Source organism: Rhinolophus hipposideros (genome assembly GCF_964194185.1).
Source record: "Rhinolophus hipposideros genome assembly, chromosome: 10".
Lineage (NCBI taxonomy): Eukaryota > Metazoa > Chordata > Mammalia > Chiroptera > Rhinolophidae > Rhinolophus > Rhinolophus hipposideros.
The window spans coordinates 55246820-55264787 of NC_138056.1; the positions used below are offsets into that span (position 1 = coordinate 55246820).

The following is a 17968-nucleotide window of genomic DNA, read 5'->3' on the forward strand; positions in this document are numbered from 1 at the left end:
TAAGCTAAGGAGTGTGGGTTTGGAATCGGGGCACAATAGTGGTGAGCCACATATTTTTAAAAATATGTTGTTTCATTTACTATTCACACGAAGTATTTTCCCACTTTATAGATGAGACCCTAGGTTGAGAGAGATTTAGTTACATGCCTAAGATCATATAGTCAGCACTAATTCCAAAGCCTGTGAATAAGATAGCCTTTATCCCTACCAGAGCATGTTATTCAGCAGGCAAGCAGACACGTAAACACAAATCTACATTCAAAATACTGTTATTGAGGTTTACACTAGGTGCTTGAGAGCACAGAACAGGGAAGGTAAACTCGGGGTGGGGTGAGGTGGTAAATGTAGTCTCCTTCCCAGAAATGAATGCTAATAGTGGGGCTTCAGGTGGGAATGAGGTAGGGGTTTTTGCTGGTAGAGGAGTTAAAAGAGGTCTTCCTGGGTTTCCTCAAGTCACACTGAAAGACAGGGTTAGAAGAAGGGCTTTCTGGAATTCCTCAAGTCGATATGACTGTCTTTTAGATCTAGCATTATAATTGCAACAGATGTTATAGTAGCAAAGAAACTGTCTCCACAGAGACCAGATTATGTTGTTTACTTAAGGTGAGATGGTGGGGGTTATTATATAAATAATGTCTCTCTACATCAGAATCATCTGTACCTTCTTGGGCTTTGGGACTGAACCTAATATAGTAATAGCAACTAACTCATTGCAGGGTCATTAGGTACTAGTCACAACTGTGTTCAGAGGCCAGAACCCTTAGCTGGAGATAGAGGAAAGGCTTTGTCTAAGTCAGTATAGCAGTAACCCCCTTATTCATGGTTTCACTTTCCATGGTTTCAGTTACTTGCTGTTAACCGTGGTCTGAAAATATTAAATGGAAAATTCCAGAAATAAACAATTCATAAGTTTTAAACTGTGTGCCACTCTGAGTCGTATGATAAAATCTTGCTCCTTTCCGCTCCATCCTGCTGGGGATGTGCATCATCCCGTTGTCCAGCGTATCCATGCTGTATACACTACACCCTCATTAAGTGGTTGGTAGCCGGCTTTGTTATCAGATCTACTGTCCCAGTATCGCAGTGCTTCTGTTCAAGTAACCCTTGTAGTAACCTAACGCTATGTCACGATGCCTACATCATTTACTTTACTTCATCTCATCACAAGGCATTGATTGTATCATCTCACATCATCACAACAAGGATAACTACAGTACACTAAGATATTCTGAGATAGACCACATTCACATAACTATTACAGTATACTGTTATAATTATTCTATTTTATTATTGGGTATTGTTGTTACTCTTACTTTGCCTAATTTATAAATTAAACTTTATACTTTATGTATAGGAAGAAACATAATATTTATAGGATTCAGTACCATCTGCAGTTTTAGTCATCAGCTGGGGTCTTGGCCTATATCTCCTGTGGATAACTATATATGTGTGTGTGTATATATACATATATATATATAGTACGCCAGAGAGAGAGGGGTTACTGTGCTGGTATATGATGTCCATTATGAAACGTAGGTAAAATTAAGAATTCTAAGGGATGAAATGAAGTTGAAATAAACTATTTCACCTCAAGGCAAAATACAGACTTAGGATTCTGTGTTTGTGATTAATAGTGGACATAAATTAATATTTCAAATAGGCTACTTAATAGTTTGGAATTTTTTTGTTGTTCAGCTTGTCTGGTTTGATTAGATCATAATTGTATTTAATCTCAAAGTGACTGTTACTAAGTAGAAGTATCAGTTCTGCCATTTTTTTTTTTGACCTTTAATTCACAGGTTGTTGTTTTTCTCAGCAATCTTTTTAAAACAGTTGCTCATTTTGTGAGATTTAGCTTAGTGAAAATTAGATTTTTAAAAAATCCATAAATCCTTTTTTGAACTGCCACATGTCACTAAATATTGAAAGTGAAAAAACCTCCATTCATACCTCACATGACAAGTAAGTAATCATCAAATAGGGACAGTGTGGGCATGCCAAGCTCAATCCATATTAATAGAGGTTAATTTTCTTTCTTTCTATATTGAAATTACAAAAATTCTTACCACACCTCAGTGGATGTTTTGCATACCTCTAGTGTGAGCACACTCCTCTTTGGAGATCTGTAGCTTAAGCAACAGATCCTGTAGTGATGAAATAGTAATAACCAATCCCATATTTAGCAATGATTGGTCGACAAATGACAAATGGAAAGAGTACAATTGACTTCCAAGGAAATCAGAAGAGCCGAGTGCAGCTGAACCTTTGAGAGTGTGGCCTGTCTGTACAAACATAGAACCTACATTTTTTGAATGCCTCCAACAAACACATTCTAGTGTTTAAGAAAATGGACCTTGTCAGACATACTTAGATTTAATCCCAGCTCGGCTATTTATTAAGATGCAATTTTGGGAAAGCAAAACCTCTTGGAGTCTGTTTCTCATCTCTGAAATACGGATGATTGATTCCAGTACCTACCCCACTGAGAAGAAGAGTTTAACGTGATACTATTGAAACTTCACTATGTGCACAGAGATGCTGAACTAAACTCTTTACAAAAATCTATTTAATTCTCATTATATACTGGTGTGGTGCAGGCTAACCAGCTGTTCAGCAAAACATTTTCTTTTTCCTCTTGGGCACACAAAAAATCATTTCCTGGCCTCCCTTGCAGCCACATTTCTATGTTCTGGCCAATGAAGTACGAGCAGAAGTGGTCAACACCATGTCCATACCTGACCCGTGAGACTTTCCCTTGAAATTCTCCATGTTCTCTTTCCTCATCTGTCAGAGGATCCAGCAGAACCATTAGGTTCAAGGGCCTCTCCCTTCCTCCCTGCCCTTTCAACCTGCATTGGACTGTGATGTGAGCTAGAAATGAACTCTTATTGTCATTGAGATATAGGGGTTGTTTGTTTAGCAGTAAGTGTACCCTGACTAATCTAACAAAGTTTGACAAGAACCTAGAGAAGGAAGAGATAAATTGTTTACAGTGTCTGACAAATGATGTACAATACAAAGAGTGACTAACCTCATTGACTTAAGAAAAGAATTACTTTATGAGATAGCTTATAAGCAAATATCTGTAAAAGTTTTTTGGGTAAATTCCGAGAAAATGTCAGGAATCACTGATATACACTCCAGTTTCCAAAACTTTTCATAGACACCACTGGGAATACCTCAAGGAATGGAGATACCACCCCCACTGTACCTCATGCTCTATAGCCTGATAAATCAGGTCAACACATTTCTCTAAGTTGTATAAAAATACCTAACAAATACGAATATATTTTTTTAATACTGCATTGGGAATCCTTCCTCCATCCTGATGAGGTGTTTCTGTTGTTTAGTTAAATCTAAGAACTGAAATGTGTACTTTAGATTTCTCTCTCAAGTTAGTCTCTATATAATCAACAGTTTCCTTCACTCTAACATATTTTCTGGACATTACAGTACTTGGCTGCAGCCATATTTTTATCTTAAGAAATTCAATTCCTGTCATTTGGATTACTCTTGGTCTCAGAATGATCTCATGCCATATTTTTTATCTAGCAACTATTACCGTGGTTTCCTCTCTCTCTCTCTCATGCTTATTTGCAAAATTGATTCCCTGTGGAATTGCATGAATAGCTACTTAGGCTCTTGGCTTCACATTTTTCTCCTCAAATGCAGATGAATTATTTCTTGTTCACTTTGGTGAATCAGGATATTAGCACAGCCTCTCAAAACTAGCTGCTATTACCCTTATCATGCTCCTCCCCTTAATCTTATGTTTTTGAAACATTCAGGAATGGGGCAATTGGTTATGAAGCCTTGAAAATATGTTCACAGAAGCTATGTGGCTTAGAGGAAACAAACAGGCTTTGTGTTCAGACAGACCTGATTTCCAGCCCTGGCATAGCCACCAACTAACTCTATGTGACATTGGTCAGCTGTTCAACTTGTTAGGAGTCACAAGTACCGTAACATGGAGATAGTAAAACCCACTTTGTAAGATTGATGAGAAAACCTACTTAACAAAGGTAAATGGGATGTGTAGGCCAATTTCATTTTTGAATATGAATACAAAAATCTTAAATAAAATACTAGGAAACCAAATCTAAAATGTACATCATAACCATGTATTTATATCAGAAATATAAGATTGATTTAATATTTTAAAAAATCAAAAATGTAATTTATACCTTAACTGATTGATGAGATAAACACATATAGTTATTTCAACACATGCAGAAATATTTTTATAAAATTCAACATCCATTCATAAAAAGAACACTTGAAAAATTGGAAGTAGAAGAGAACTTCTTAAACTGATATAGGATACCTATTTAAAAACTTATACTTATGGAAACAAAAACTTTCTTAAGTTGATAAAGGATAGCTTAAAAGTATACTAAATGGTTAAAAGATGAAAAATATCTCTGAGATCGAGAATAAGACTTATATTATTCACCATTGTCCTGGAGGTCCTTGCCAGCTCAGTAAAGCAAGAAAAATATATAAATAAAAGCTATTAAGGATTCGAAAGGAAGAAAGAAAATCCCAAAACAACTACGTATAAATTCTTAGACATAATAAGAGCTTAGAAAGTTTATTGAGTACAAGACTAATGTACAAAAGCAATTGCATTTTTATATACCAGCCATAAATAGTTTCTTAAAGTATCTGAAATAGACAATTTATAATAGCATTGAAAATATCAAGTACCTAGGAAAACTGTAACAAAGGATAAGACTATCTCCAGGAAGAAGACTAAACCTCTGTTCAGAGATATCAAAGAAGACATAAATAAACGGAGAGATACTCCATGTTCAGACTGTCTCCTTCACCCCACTTCTTACTGCTCTGGAACCCAGGTCTCGATGCCTCAGAAACTCGCTGGCCTCCAGTTCTTTGTTACTGTAAACAAATGTCTGTATCAAAAGGAATAACTGAAACTCTGCATAGCAATAGTCTTGATAGTCTCAACACTGTCAAGTCCAATCTGGGACACAAGCTCACTGTTGCCAGCTCTGATGGCAAGGAACCCTCTACTGGGGCTGCATGGTGGACTCTCATCTTTGAGTGTTCTGGGAAAGCCCAGCTCATCTCCAAAATGAAGAATAGTAAGCATTTATAGAAAGGTTACTGTATTCAAATCACATTCCTTTTTTTGACCCTTACTACAAGCCTATCCAGAAAAGGTTTGTATTACCCCATTTCATACCATGTTTCCCCAAAAATAAGACCAGATCTTATATTAATTTTTGGTCCATTAGGGCTTATTTTCAGGGGCTGTCTTATTTTTTCATGTACAACAATCCACTTTTATTCAAATACAGTCAGGTCATCTTCTTCTGAAACATTGTCATAACGTACTAAATGTCCGTCTGGCTGATGATCTTAACTGTGGCTTATTTACAGGGTAGGTCTTATTTTCAGGGAAACATGGTACACTTGTACAGTGCCCCTGAAGCTCTTAGAATGAGTTTTGTGTGAGCCAGAGTAATTCCATTTTGGACATGCACAAAGAACTTAGCAGACAATGCCCAGGAAGCCACCTGGTTGCCCTGGTAATTGGGTGTAACCAGCTACACCCCGAAGGTCTGCTACTAAAGATATGATGATGTCAGGGTTGCCGACTGGCTGCCCCAATAAGGTGATGTCTGGAAGACACTCAGAGCTGCATAAGAACTGAGGACTTTTGCAGCTCAGAAAGTTGGTCTCAACTGAGAGGTGACAATGCTGCCACTCTGCTCTGCCCCGTTTGGACTGAACCTCTCTCTGCTGGACCAACCTCCCGGACCAGCCACCCTTCCTCGCTCCACCAGGACTCTGACTCTGGGACTGGTTCGTTACTCTGTTTTACCCAATTATTGTATTACAGTGTGTGCTGTTTGGTGTGTTGATGGTTGATGTTTGAGAAAGGAGCATATTGAAAGGCATTTAAGATCTTGCGTGCTCTGTTCTTCCCTTGTGTTGTGGCTACTATGGAGGCTTCAGTCAGTGCCAGGTAGATCCTGGGGGTCTGAGAGTCTCTCGGGGGTTAGTCCCCCTGAATTGCAGGAAGAGACTGCAGCACAGACTATGAGCCTCGCAGTCACTCATGACAACATGTGAGAAAGCTGAGGCTCTTCAAGGTTAATGACAGTCATGGAGACCAGACTCAAACCCAGGGCTTTTGACATCGAACTTAAAACATTCTCTTCCATAAAAACAGTATATTTTTGAGAGCAGCCCTGTCCTACCACATTCATCAGGACACATGCACTGTCTTATGGATTCTTGAGTCTTTTGACTAGGCAAATCTTTTCCTGATACCTCTAACAACTGAGTGTCTGTTAGCATTATATTTTTACATCTTACCAAGGAAAGAGGTCAGAAGAAAGAAGAGAGAAAAGAAGGGACTTTACAGTATTTGCCACACAAATTGTTAGTTGATTTTTGTAGACCAGCCTAAACTTCCTTTCCCTTACCTGTAAAGAGAGATGACAGATTTCTCTCTCCCAGGCTTTTGAGGATTAACTAAAGTAAAATATGAAAGGGGCTTAGCACCGTGTCTAGCACAGAGTATCTATTTGCTCAATAAATGCTAACTATGGTTATTGGCAACTACTACACCAGCAGAGGATAATCCTAGGGGCTTTACAATGAAACAGAGTATCTCCCAGATCAGGGCAGAGGAACCACAACACCAGACTGACGGCAGCCTCTTTTTGCAAGGTCTTTTGCATTGTTCTTGAAGAGACATCCTTTCCCTGGAGAACTACAGTGGGGAAGAAGACCCTCAGGAGTCCTGTAAGTGGTTTTGGTTTTCAGCATGTAATTCACAAGGGAAACTATGTTGTTTCAGACAGCTCCTTTGTTCATTCTTTTTTATCCAATAGACCTTTACTGAAGAGCCAGCTATGTACCAGGCACTAGTCACCGAAAACGGAGAGAAATATGAGGTCTGACAATTAAGTTTGCAAACTCATCCTAGAAAAAGTGCTACAGACCTCATTGCTGAATATCACTATGGTCACCTACAAAGTACTCCCCTTGGGAAGCTATGCGCTGATGCCAGTGCCTAGTCCACCCTTCAAAGCAATTTTGGAACTTTTTCTGGAACGGCCATCAGAGCTGTCATCGTATTACCTTTGACATCCTAAATGTCACCTTTTCAATATTTCCTTGATCTTCCAGTAAAGAAAGAAGTCATTGGGGGCCAGATCAGGTGAGTAGAGAGGGTGTTCCAATACAATTATTTGTTCACTGGCTAAAAACTCCCTCAATGCCCTGTGACAATAGACAATGCCCTGTGAGCTGGTGCATTGTTGTGATGTAAGAGCCATGAATTGTTGGCGAAAAGTTGAGATTTCTTAACTTTTTCACACAGTCTTTTCAGTACTTCCAAATAGTAAACTTGGTTAACTGTTTGTCCAGTTGGTACAAATTCATAGTGAATAATCCCTCTGATATCAAAAAAGGTTAACAACATCATTGCAGCAAGTTTGCAAACTTAATTGTCAGACCTCGTTGAACTCTGTGGTGATCACCTGAGGCCTCACCGCTCTGGGGATCCAGGACTATTCATTTGGAGGAAGAGGGGGCTGACTACCAGGTATGGTGGGATATGTATGAACTTTGGCATCAGAGGACTGAAGTTTCAATTAGGATGCTGCTTACTTTCTACATGAGCTTGCACAAATCCTTCGTATCTCTAAACCTCCTGTTAAATGGAAATGATATACTTACCATGAAGAGTTATTACGAAAACTCAGTGGTGTCATTTATGTGAAATGCCTGGTCCTTAGTGGCTCATCCTTCTCAGAAAAATGATCTGGCCCTCTGCTCTTCTAACTTCTCCATGAAAAGTTGCACTTTTTCTCTTTTGTGTTTTCTTTTTCGCTTTAAACCTGACCTTAATTTGCTGTAAAATCTGCTCTCAAACATATAATGGTAATAAAATAAATGGAGAAGTGGGTAGGACACACAGTGTACTTTGCCCCCAACCAGGAAGCCACCCTCTCACTCCTCTTCCCACACAGCATCATTGTTTCAAGCACAGACTACGGCACTAGATCTCAAAGGCCAGTCGTCCTTAACTGTCCATAACCAAGCATTTCAGGCCATCTCCTCTTAGCACATCAAAAGGAGCACATTTGGTGCAGGTGGACTATTTCCACTTTTGCTCTTTATCTCTCAGTAAGTGGTCAGACTCTTCAGAAGGAAAAAGGATCTCATAAGGAAGTTGACTCTGAAGGGATGTTGAGTATGTCATTCTTGGGCTCCTGATGCATCAAAACAAGTGTCCTTTGTCCTCTCCTGGATAGTGATGGCATTGCTGCTTTGTGTTTATTTGAATCCTGCTCTAAACACTAAGAAATTTGTCTTCTTCATTTATTTACTTAATTGTTTATTCATTCATCATTCTGTAGACATTCATTTGACCAGCAGCTATGTTTCAGGGCTGTGCTAGATCTTGGAGAAATATCAGTGAGAAAGACAGACAGACTAAGTCCCTATCCTCATGAAGGTTACATCCTACCAGGGTAGGTCGACACCACCCCTCAACAGTATACACACTGAGGTGCAAATAAGTGTATACAAGTGGACATTTTGGTCAACATTACTCAAGCAGTAGTTCACTGTAATCAGAAGTGTCTGAATGCTGATGGTAACCACTTTGAACACCTCTTGTAATTGCAGAAGTCAGACGTGACTTGTATTCATCTTTTCTTATCAGTATACAATAGTACCTCAGTTTTCGAACGTCTCTGTTGACGAACACTTTGGTTTACGAATGCCGTAAACCCGGAAGTAAATGCTTCGGTTTTCGAACACGCCTCGGAAGTTGAACATGTCAAGTGGCTTCTGCTGAGTGCAAGATCCTGAGGCCTAGCTGTCGGTTGTGAGTCCTGAGCACGCTTGCGCAACACAGAGATGATATTTGGGCTTATTTGGTGACTGTGTGCAATCAATCTGTGCTCAGCTCATTTCAGGAGCACTCTTGCAACCAATTTGTTTTTGTGACTGTGTGGAACCCAGTGCATCAATCTGTGTTCATCTAATCTAAGTAGCCCTCTTGCAAATTTGTTTTTGTGACTGTGTGCAATCAATCTCTGTTCATGTCATCTCAGGAGCCCTCTGCCAATCACCCCTTGCTGTGAGGAATGCATAAAAGCTGCAAAACCAAGAGAATCATTAACAGAACAACAATAGAAATGAAGAAGAAAATTGTGTCTCTGGGAAAGTCCATGGGCTTGGAAGTGAGTAGTGATGATATGGAGGAGTTAGTGAGGACCACAAGACTGAACTCACCACAGAAGAACTTCAGAACATTCTGAAGGACCAGCAACAGGCGGCAACTGAGGAATTGTCTTTGGAGGAGGAGGGAAGAGAAAGTATTTCTACTGCACTGATCAAAGAAATATGTGCAAAATGGGTTGAAGTGCAAATTTTTGTTGAAAAATATCACCCTGATAAAGCTGCTGTAAGTCATGCCACTAACACTTTCAATGATAATGCTATGTCTCACTTTAGCAAATTTTAAAACATCGGAAAAAGGAAATGTCAATTGAAAAATTTTTAGTGAGGAAAAGATCCAGTGAGTTTAAACCAGGTGTCAGTGGTGTAAAAAAATCAAGGGGAGGAATGGCAGGAAAGGAGTCACCTACAGTGATTATGGAAGAGGGCTACAGAACACCTGAACAACAGTCACCTATTGTGATTATTGAAGGGGACCCACCATCCAAACTATGACTATCATCATTGCAGGTAAGAAAAAAATTACATTTTCATTTGTATCATCTACAGTACTGTTTTTACATTTTGTTTATTTATTATTGCCTTTAAAGTACAGTATATTCTGTTTATTGCTTTCATTGTGTATCATTTTATGGATCTATGGTATCATTTTAGTATCTGTGCTGCCGAAGCAAGCACAAGGATCTATGGTATCATTAGATAGTAAAATTCATGCTAAATTGCTGTTTTTGGGGTTGATTGTAAAGGACTGAAAGAGATTAATCCGTTTTGTATTACTTTCTATGGGAAACTGTGCCTCAGTTTTCGATCGTTTCAGAATTCGAACAGTCTTCTGGAACGGATTATGTTCAAAAACCGAGGTACCACTGTATATTAAATATTACAATTTTAATACAGTTTTTCTTTCTTAAAATGTGTATACATATTTTTGTATCCTCTGTATATAAACACATACATATGTCATCAAATAAATAAATAAGAAAATTGTGACGTATAAGAACAACAAGTTTAGTTCATTCATTTATTCTTTTCTTTAGATTCCACATATAAGTGAGATCATATGGTATTTGTCTTTCTCTGTCTGACTTATTTCACTTAACATAATGTTCTCTAGGTCCATCCATATTGTTGCAAATGGTAAGATTTCATTCTTCTTTATGGCTGCGTAATATTCCATTGTATAAATATACCACAGTTTCTACCAATCCAGTCGTCTACCAATGGGCATTTCGGTTGTTTCCATGTCTTGGCTATTGATAAAAAGTAATTGGGTAGGATGGAAGGCAAGCTGAGTGGTCAGAGTGGGCCTTTCTGAGGAGGTTATATTTAAATTGAGCCTGAGGTACCAAATATGCAAAGAGCCAGGAAAAATCTTTTTCAGCCGAGGCCTCCAAGTGGGGGAAGGGCTTGGTATGGTTAGAGAAATTAAAGGGGTATGAAATGAGAGTGGAGAGGCTGACAGAAGACAAATTAAGCAGAGTTTCGTAAGGTTGGACTATGGATTTTACTTTAAGTGCAATTCATTAAGTATTCAACAAACACTGATTGAGTGCCTAATATGTGCCAGGCACTATTCTGAGCTCTGGATAAAGTTACATTGTAGCAGGAAGACAGGAAGCAGATAAAATAAATATGTAAAATAGCATTTTTAGATAGTGGTAAGGAGCATATTTTAACAAACTGAAAAAGGAGTTAAGAAGTGTTGGGTTGCTGTTTTAGATAAGAGTGGCTGAATAAGGCCTCCCTGAAAAAAAACTACATTGAAGTAAAGATTTGAAGTGTCCATGTGCTCTCCAGGGACAGAGCCCTGGGCCACTTCAATATTTAGAGGTCAGGGAAGATGAAAAGCACCAGGAAAGGAGAATGACGAGAAGCATCAGGAAAAGCAAGAGAAAACTGGGAAATGTGTCAGGGAGAAGAGAGCCCAAAAGTATGAAATGCTACAGGTGGTAAGTAAGGATGAGGACTGAGGCCGGATCATTGGACTTTGTAACATCGAGATCATTAGTCACCTTGAGAAGAATAGTTTCACTGCTGTAGTGGAAGCAAAACCCTGGTGGGAGTTTGTTCAGGAGAGAGTTGGAGGAAGGGAACTGGAGACCCTGAAAGTAGACACCACTTTCAAGAAGTTTTGATATAAGGTAAGGGGATGACATATGGCCACAGGGGAAGTTAGAGCAAAATAGAGTTTTTCCTGTAACTTGTTTTAAATGTTCAAACTTACAGAAAAGTTGAAAGAATAGCATGATACCCATACATCCTTTACTTAATTGCAACAATTATTGACATTTTGCCACATTTGCTTTCCTTCCAAAGCAGAGGGGTTTTTTTCTAAACCTTTTCTTCAAAATGTGAAATATAATGCATACATAGTGTGGGGACAGAGCCAGGAGTACAATTTCCAGGCTCTCGCCCTCACGTGGAAAGGTGCTCACTCAGGTAGTAAATGGCCATCAATTGTGATTGGATGGCCATCAGCTGTAACCAGTGAGCCATTGGCCACTAATATAACTGCCATGGGTACACTAGCAGAAAATGGGGGGCTAGCAAGAAGATGGTAGCTGAGCTAGCAAGCTCGGATTGCAGTTAGCAAATGAGGTTGGTTGGCAGAGCAGAAGATGGCGGATTGCAGATCGTGTGGCTCCTGCTTCCTCTATCTCCAATCCAGCCGCCAGCGAGAATATTCTGGTATGACTCCCCTATCTATGGCTCCATGGGTGTTCCTTTTTGTCTTCACTATATACTGCATTCTTAGAAGGGAAGCGGGACTAGAGACCCCACATGCCACACTGCATGACTCACAAAAAAGTCCACGAAACAAAATGTGTCATTTAGTGAATGATCACAAAGGAACCACTCATGTAACCACCACCAATACCAAGAAACAGAGCCTGCGGGCATCCCCAAAACCCCTTGGCCTCCTCCCTCCCATCAAAAGTAACCACCATCCTGAATTTTCATAGTATGACTTCTTGCTTTCTTTTATATTTTTACTGTATAGTAATAAATTCCTAAACACTATAGTTTGTGCTTGTTTTTGAGCTTCGAGGATGGAATGATACAGTGACATTCTTTTGTATTTGACTTCTTTAGCTCAATAGGTTATGTGATTATTTCTTCATCGTACAGTATTCTGTAATTAAAATATGCCATTTATTATTCATTGCACTGTTTATGGTCATATTGTTTCCAGTTTTTTGCTGTTATGAATAATCTGAATGCTGCTATGAACATGTTTGCACAGGTATGCATGCATTTCTATTGGGTACATTCCTAGGAGCAGAATTGCTGGGTCATAGATAGGTATGTGTATATGCCCCTTACTTCTATAGCTAATACCAAAGAGTTCTCCTCATTGGTTGAACCAATTTACACTCTCTTCAACAATGTATGAGAGCTATTGTTCACATCATTTTCCTTCTTTTTCTTTTTAATACTTAAAATTTCAGTGAGTATGTTGTGGTAGATCGTTGTGGTTTTAATTAACATTTCCCTGAATACTGATGTTTATTGGCCATTTAGATATCCTTTTTTATGAAGTGCCTGTTGAAGATTTTTGTCCATTTATAAAATTGGATTGTTTGACTTTTTGTTACTGATTTGGAAGTGTTATCCCTAAATAACTAGATAAAAGTCCTAGTAAATTATATGTGTTGCACATATCTTCTCTCAATCTGTGTTTTGTCTTTTCATTTTTCAAATGCTATCTCTGGTAAACACAAGTTCTTCATTTTAATGTAGTCAATTGTTCAGTCTTTTCCTGTATTGTGCTTTTTGGGGGGTTCTGTTTAGGAACTATTCCTCTACCTCAAAGTACATACTCTCCTATATATCTCCTACAAGTTGTGTTGTTCTGCTTTTCATATTTACAGCTACAATCTACCTGGTGTTGCATTTTGTATGTTGTCTTTCTTTTTTATAGCAAATGTATATCTAATGACCCAGCATCACTTATTGAAAAACTGTCCTTTCCCCACTGTTTTGAAGTGCTACCTTTGTTATAAATCAAGTGTTATTGTAGCAGTTTGTTTCTGGATTTTGTGTTCTATTCCAGTCAGTGGTCCTTTTTCTTTCCTTGCATCATTGCCATACTGACTTAATTACTATAGCTTCATAATAAGTCTTGATATCTCAGAGAGCAATTACTCCTACCTTGTTCTTTTTCTTTATATTTTTTTACTTATTTTTCAAAAGTATGTTGGCTAGTATTTACTTGTTCTTTCCATGTCCCTATAAAGTTTAAAATCAGCATGGAGTTTCATAAATGAAACAAAACAAGTCTTTTTGGGATTTGGATTGAAATTGCATTGAATCTACAGATAATAGGGGTGAATTGACATCTTTAAAATCATTGAGTCTTCCAATCTATGAACATAGTATAAACTTCTCTTTATTTAATTCTTTAATTTCTCTCAATGAATTTTATAGTTTTCTGTGTAGAGATCTTGCACATTTTTTTGGCATGAATTTGTTCCTAAGTATTTGAAACTTTAAAAAATTTAATACCTAAGTACCTTTCTCCTTTCTACTTTTTATTTCTCTTCTTTATTTCCAGTAAGGAGTTATAAGCAGGAGGGCTATCTAATCTGATTATGATGTTAAAGATTCCATTGGCTGCAAAAGTAGAACCAAAGAAACTTTTTAGGAGTTCAGTACAATAGTCCAGATTCCAAAAGATGGTGGCTTGGGCTAAGAGAATGGCGGAAGACATGGACCGAAGTAGATGTACTGGAAATATATTTTGAAGGTAAAATATGTAGCAGAGAACAGGTTGATCATATTATGTTAAAGATTTGCAAACTTCTTGGAAACCTTAGAATATAAGAATCATGGTTAGAAAGAACCACAAATATGATCAAGTGTTACTCTAAAGTTATCTTTTATCGGGTTCACTCCAACTTTCTAACCACATCCAGTGATAAAGAACTCACTATCTTCACTAGCACTCCATTCCATATCTTCAATTCAATCCACGAACCCTGCTCTTTGTCAAGTACTGGGTAGGGCCTAAGAAACATGGATAATCAAGATTCACTCCCCTCTCTTGGGAAGCTTAAACAAAGTGACAGCTCTTAGAAAGTCTCTTTCCTGGCAGATACACCCTTTAGTTTCTTGTCTGTATTCTCATATCGAACAAGGCTGATCTCCCTTCTTATGCTGCTCACTCTTCAGATATTTGCCAAGGTGATCATAGCCTTTGGGGTTTCTAATCTCCACTACCTTCTTGTCCTTTGTTTTGTATTGTTTTGTTTTCACCCGATCTGACACCAAGTTCCCTCTTAATCCAGGGCCAAATTTGAGAAACTTGAAAATTGTATTTTTGTGTTATTTTCTGAAGTTATTTGTCAATTCTCTACCTTTACTCCATAATTTAATACCTGGGGAATTAATGTTCACTTATTTGTAGGTAGATATTATTGTTCATATTTTTAATTTTGGCTTAGTTCTTACTTTTTTACTCTCTTCATTAAGGACTTAGTATAGGACGCATATAATTAGCTCTGGGAACAAAAGACTAAACAGCCATGCAATCAATTACCTTGCTATGCTTAGCAAACACTACCTGGTTACAGTAATAAAAGCATTTATTCAATGAAAAGACTGAAAATAAAATAATAATGCATATGGAAAGAAGCTAGCAAGTTGATTAGTGTTGAGTGAAATATAAATACATGATTTCTCCAAGATAAGCAATGATACAGAGTCTCCTTCGGCAGATACTACATAACATCCAGTTTTAAATAAGCAGACTTTTTTATTTTTTTCACAACAGCCCATTACTCTTCCAAAGTAGTTATGTTAATTATGTGTTCACAATCCCAATCCAATTTAACAGTCAATATGTTTAATGAAGATGTTATCTTCTTGGTGAGGCATTTTTGCGTAACATTTGAATATGACTATATTTGCAGTGTTAAAAGTCTTAATACAATTTGACATGTTTTCTCAAATGAGTTGCAGAGAAATGACAGGGGGAAAAGGAAGAGGTTTTATTCTGTAAAGAGGGTGACCCTGGTCAATTCAGAATGGAGACAGCTGTGAATTATAATGGGTTCCTCTGAGAATTGTCATATTTCAACTACACTGACGATACGGTAGCTCAGGGAATAATTCCTGGTGCTTTGCAAGTGTTGTGGGCAGTTTGCTTTCCTGCATGATGTAAGATAATTTTTTCTCCCTAAACCTTCTCTTTAATCCTGGGTAACTTGGAATAGTATAAAGAGCATTGGTTTTGCAGTCAGATATGTCTAACTTTGAATTCTGATATGAATCGGGACAATTCAATGGCTTTTTCAATTTTGCACGTTACTTAACTTTTCTAACTTGATTCATTAATATTTAAATAGATTATAAATTCCCCTATTAAGGTTACTATGAAATTGAATGAATGCAACCTGTGTATGTATATTATTTTCATTTATTCAATTTGCACTTTTTTTAACCTTTTAAACCGCAATTACTTTTGCACCAAGCTAATATATATATATATATATATATATATATATAGCTAATATATTATATAGCTAATATATATACATATATATATATATGTATATATATATATGTAACAAAAACCCTTACTTTTAGCAGGTGTATAGTAATGTTAGAGGCCAATTCCCTACGATGTGTTCCCTTTCTTTTCAATCCATTCATTTGCCTAAAGTACTTCTTTCTTTCATATCAGACATTTATTGGGTCATCAAGTTCTGTTGATTCTGTTTCTAAAATACTTTCCAAATTGTATTCATCATCACCATTGTTTCTGGCAATGGCTTAGTTCAGAATATTTTGTCTCTTGACTAGATTATTGTAACAACTTTTTAACAGATTTATTTCCCTCCTTCCAGTCTTGCCACTTCCAAGCCACATGCCATACTGTCTCAACACTTCTCAAAACACAGTTCTGATTATGACTCAACTTCTCCTGCCTAAATATTTTTAAATGACCAACTTTTTTTAAAAAAATAAAGTTTATTTTCTTACTTCTTGGGGAAATATTCCTTTTATCTCTGTTTTCTTCTTTTTCAATTGGGGAATAGGGTGTTTTTCCAGGATGTCAAGTTGTTGTTTGTAGGGGGTGCAGCTCCGCTCCAAGTTAAGTCGTTTTTCACTCTAGTTGTGGAGGGTGCAGGTCACTGGCCCATGTAGGACTTGAACTGGTAACCTTGGTGTTATGAGCATTGTGCTCCAACCACTGATCCAACCAGCCGCCAAGCTCCAAGTGCAATCCTTTGCCTCTCACTGGTGCATGTGGGAATCCAACTGGCGACCTTGGTGTTATGAGAGCCACGCTGTAACCACTGAGCAATCTGGCTGCCCCTAATAACCAAGCTTTATTGCACAGATCTTGTCTTCATCTTTTGTCTCAATGTCAAATAGGGTATTCTATGTTAACCACCCTCTTCTGTTAGCTTCTTTAATTTTCTGTGATTGGATTAGGTTATGGCAAACTTTCTGAACAAAAAGATCTATAAGTGGCTTTTAAACATATGATAAAGATGTTCAACTTGATTTAAAATAAGATCTGAAAAACAAAACTAAGTAAGATATTTTCATCAGTTTGGCAAAGATCAAAAAAGTTGACATTACATTTTTTGGCTGGGATGCGGGGAAACATTCTCATACATTGTCGATGGGAATACAAATTGGTACAATCTTTTTGGAGAACAATTTGACAATATCTATCAAAAATGGCCATAACTTTGACCCAGCACCCATTTACCCTACAGTTATATGTGAAGACTATTCATTGCAGCATTGTAACAGCAAATGTAAATAACCAAAATGTCTATCAACAGGATGATTGTTATATAAATTGCAGTGTATAAATAAAATGTCATTCTACAGAGCCATTAAAAAGAATGATGCAATCTATGTATACTGATATAGAAAGATCTCTAAAATAAAAGTAAAGTGCAGAGCAGTACATGTAGGATGCTATCATTTGCATAAAAATTTAAAAGATGTATATTCATATGTATTCAATATAGTTTATCTCTGGAGTGGTAAACAAAGGATTGAAGGGGGTGGTCCCCTCTGAGGAGACTAACTAGGGACAAGGGACACTTAGTAGAGAGACACTTGATACTCTTCAGTATTATTTGAACTTTTTTTTCCCACCAAGCACATGTATTATTTTTCAAAATTAACAGAACAATGGGTAAGCAAATTATGGCCGATCACCTTGATGATATATGAGACTGGCACTGTGCTACATCTTGAAACAGTCCTATGAGTTGCACTGTCTATTTCTAACAAATTGCTATTAATAAACTGATGATTGGTGAGACTGAGTATCTGGCTAAGGTCCCTGTGTTGTTAAGAAGCAGAAGGGATATGAACCTGGATATACCTGGCACCGACTCCCCAAAGCCTGCCTTGAAAGTACCTAAATTGTGAAAAATACCCCATTGTATTCTGAGTATGATTCTGCATATCTGTGTTGTCTCCCCACTAGCCTGGAAGCTTCTTGAAAACAGGAGCCATTCATCACTTTATCAATTAACTATTATCACAATGACTGGCACATGATAAGTCATCAATGAAAATTTATTGACATAAAGAATTAGACGATTTTCTTTAAGCAATCAGGTATTTATGAAATGTAAACGCTAGATAGAACCTGCTGTGTTTTTTTTCTAAAAATGTCAATTACTTTGATTTGTGTCTTCATCATACCAACAATTTAAGAAGGAAAAGGAGGATAGTGATGGTAAACATGGCAGCCACAGAATTCAAG

At 37.5% G+C, this 17968-nt stretch overlaps 1 long non-coding RNA gene across 1 annotated transcript in view; it reads left to right on the forward strand.

Annotated features, from left to right (window-relative positions):
* The first annotated feature begins 8539 nt into the window (after positions 1-8539).
* The window catches only part of LOC308503167, a 44909-nt gene continuing 35480 nt past the window's right edge, over positions 8540-17968 (forward strand). Inside the window, exon 1 of the long non-coding RNA XR_013994155.1 lies at positions 8540-9738. This is a non-coding gene — a long non-coding RNA (uncharacterized lncRNA). The remainder of the gene's footprint in view (positions 9739-17968) is intronic.